This window comes from Chiloscyllium plagiosum, chromosome 45, assembly GCF_004010195.1.
Source record: "Chiloscyllium plagiosum isolate BGI_BamShark_2017 chromosome 45, ASM401019v2, whole genome shotgun sequence".
NCBI lineage: Eukaryota > Metazoa > Chordata > Chondrichthyes > Orectolobiformes > Hemiscylliidae > Chiloscyllium > Chiloscyllium plagiosum.
This window is the reverse complement of record NC_057754.1, coordinates 4,010,230-4,013,868: the sequence shown is the minus strand read 5'-3', so window position 1 is coordinate 4,013,868 and position 3,639 is coordinate 4,010,230.

Genomic DNA, 3,639 nt, shown 5'->3' with positions numbered 1-3,639 from the left:
ACCCCCACTCCAGCCTATCACCCTCACCTTATCACCCTCACCTTAACCTCCTTCTACCTATCGCATTTCTAACATCCCTCCCCCAAATCCCTCCTCCCTACCTTTTATCTTAGCCTGCTTGGCACACTTTCCTCATTCCTGAAGAAGGGCTCATGCCCGAAATGTCGATTCTCCTGCTACTTTGATGCTGCCTGACCTGCTGCGCTTTTCCAGCAACACATTTTCAGCTCTGATCTCCAGCATCTGCAGTCCTCACTTTCTCCATCAACACAGTCTCCATCAACATTCCCAGGACAGGGACAGCACAGCGTTACATACAAAGTAAAGCTCCCTCAACACAGTCTCCATCAAACATTCCCAGGACAGGGACAGCACGGGGTTTGATACAGAATAAAGCTCCCTCTACACTGTCCCCCATCAAACACTCCCCAGGACAGGGACAGCACGGGGTTAGATACAGAGTAAAGCTCCCTCTACACTGTCCTCCATCAAACACTCTCAGGACAGGGACTGCGCGGGGTTTGATACAGAATAAAGCTCCCTCTACACTGTCCCCCATCAAACACTCCCCAGGACAGGGACAGCACGGGGTTAGATACAGAGTAAAGCTCCCTCTACACTGTCCTCCATCAAACACTCTCAGGACAGGGACCGCATGGGGTTAGATTCAGAGTAAAGCTCCCTCTACACTGTCCCCATCAAACACTCCCAGGACAGGGACAGCACGGGGTTAGATACAGAGTAAAGCCCCCTCTACACTGTTCCCATCAAACACTCCCAGGACAGGGACATCATGGGGTTAGATACAGAGTAAAGCTCCCTCTACACTGTTCCCCCATCAAACACTCCCCAGGACAGGGACAGCACGGGGTTAGATACAGGGTAAAGCTCCCTCTACACTGTCCCCATCAAACACTGCCCAGGACAGGGGCAGCACAGGGTTAGATACAGAGTAACGCTCCCTCTACACTGTCCCCATCAAACACTCCCAGGACAGGGACATCATGGGGTTAGATACAGAGTAAAGCTCCCTCTACATTGTCCCCCATCAAACACTCTCAGGACAGGGACCGCATGGGGTTAGATACAGAATAAAGCTCCCTCTACACTGTCCCCCATCAAACACTCCCACTGACAGGGACAGCATGAGGTTAAATACAGAGTAAAGCTTCCAGCTAGAGAACAATACAGTACTTTCCACTGTGATATTTTATTCCAGTTTGTAAATACCCAAATAGCTTCCATTTCTCCAGCATATTTCATAACCTTGGGTCATCCCAGAGCCAACTAGAGCCAGAGAATTCTTATTATAGTGTTGTCGCTGTTGAAATGTTGGAATCACAGGAGTTAACCTTTGAGACAGGAAGTTCCCACAAGCTGCAAACTTTGAATGGGTACATTACCTGATGTTTGTGATCTTAGTCAGGGGAAAGGTCCTGCTCAAACTACTGGGGTGACATTCATTACTCTTTAATATATCATGTCTGTGGAATCTTTTATACCTCTGAGAAGGCAGGCAAATGCCTCAGATTCACATTAAAGGCATGTTCTGCTGCAAGTATGGCACTTTACTGGGAGTGTTAGCCTGCATTTTAGGTTCAAATCAGGCTCAAAGTGATAAACCCTTAACTCAGAAACAAAAGTTGTAACTACTGGACCACGGTGGACATACACAAGTATGCTCAAATGCAAGAAATACCATTAATCTCTTGAAAAAAACAATCCCAGATTACAAAAACATGACACCCTTCACAATACTGTCCTTCATTGTCATTGGTACTGGGCTCAGCAGCGCCATCTGGTGTTGCATTCCATTTACCCCATTCTGCCATGTATCTCTTGCAATAGCTATTCACATTTACATTTGGAGTTAAAATTTTTAAAAATCCCAGTGGCCTTCACAAAAGCATTACCAAACATAAATAGAGTTATGGAGATGATAAGAGTGTAGGGGTTTAAGAATGTTACCGAGACAAGGTGGATTTCAGGGGTTAGCTGAGTTAGCAGAGATCAGGAACATTACAGGGACAGGAATGGGGTTCCAAAGATTGGGAGGATTGGAGGTCCTGAAGGGATTTGTAAACACGGGTAAGAATTTTAAACCCGAGGCTGGACTGGACGTCTTTGTAGGTGAGAGAGCACAGTTATGGGGAAGTGGAACAGAAGTGGTGGTGACGGGAGGTTGCAATTTAGTCTCACACAGGATACCTTGGACACATAGGCATGCATTCCTTCAGCATGGGTCTCTGGGGAGACTGGGAAGAGGAAGCAAAGTGGTTTCCAAATGAAATCAGCTGGTTTTTAGAACCTTGTTTCAGTATATGGGGCTTAGATTTTCACATTACCCTATTTTAAACAGGGCAGCCTTGCCATACCTCACTGACGCAGCATGAACAGTGAGAATATGGAGTTCCTCTAATCTCTGAGGTTTTGAAGGGAGTTGAATGACTAAATATCAGGAAATATGGCAGTCTTTATTTTTCTTCCTGCGTGGTAATGTGTGTATCACTGGCAAGACCTTCAATTTGTCACCTGTCCCTAATTGTCCTGAACTAATTGCCTCAATTGGTCATATCAGGTGGCAGTTGAATCACAGAATCATGCAGGTATACAGCATGGAAACAGACCCTTCGGTCCAACTCATCCATGTCCACCAGATATCCTAAATCAATTTGGTCCCATTTGCCAGCATTTGGTCCATATCCCTCAAAACCCATCTTATTCATGGAACAATCCAGATGCCTTTTAAATGTTGTAATTGTACCAGCCTCCACCACTTCCTCTGGCAGCTCATTCCATACACGTACCATCCTCTGTGTGGAAAAGTTGTCCCTTAGGTTCTTTCATATCTTTCCCCTCTCACCTTAAACCTGTGCCCTCTAGTTTTGGTGAAAAGACCTGGACTATTCACCCTATCCATGCCCCTCATGATTTTATAAACCTTTATAAGGTTACCCCTCAGCCTCCGAGGCTCCAGGGTAAACAGCCCTAGCCTTTTCAGCCTCACCCTATAACTCAAACCCACCAACCCTGGCAACATTCTCATAAATCTTTTCTGAACCCCTTCAGGTTTCACAACATCTTTCCTATAGTAGGGAGACCAGAATTGAACGCAGTATTTCAAAAGTGGCCCAATCAATGTCCTGTACAGCTGCAACATGACCTCCCAACTCAATGCACTGACCAATAAAGGCAAACGTGCCAAACACCTTTGTCACTATCCTGTCTACCTGCAACTACATTTCCATGGGTTTGGAATCACATGTAGGCTGGATCAGGTTAAGGTGGCAGATTTCCATCCCTAAAGGGCATTAGTGAACCAGGCATATTATTTGCAACAATCAACAATAGTTGTCCTGGTAACCATTGCGAAAACAAGCCTTATATTCCAAATTTGTTCATGGGATCTAAATTTTATCAACATCCATGACTCGATGTGAACCTATGTATCAGGCCCTTAGCTGAGGCTCTGGATCATGAGTCTTGTGACATTACCACTGAACCATCTACTCAGTTTGTGCATAGGCAACCCTGACAAAACAGCATGAGTTAAAAAGCTAAGTAAGCTGCTTCAAGTAACAGTTCGATCCATGTGGGTCCATCAAGTGACAAGAGATACATTCTCACTTTTTCGAAACA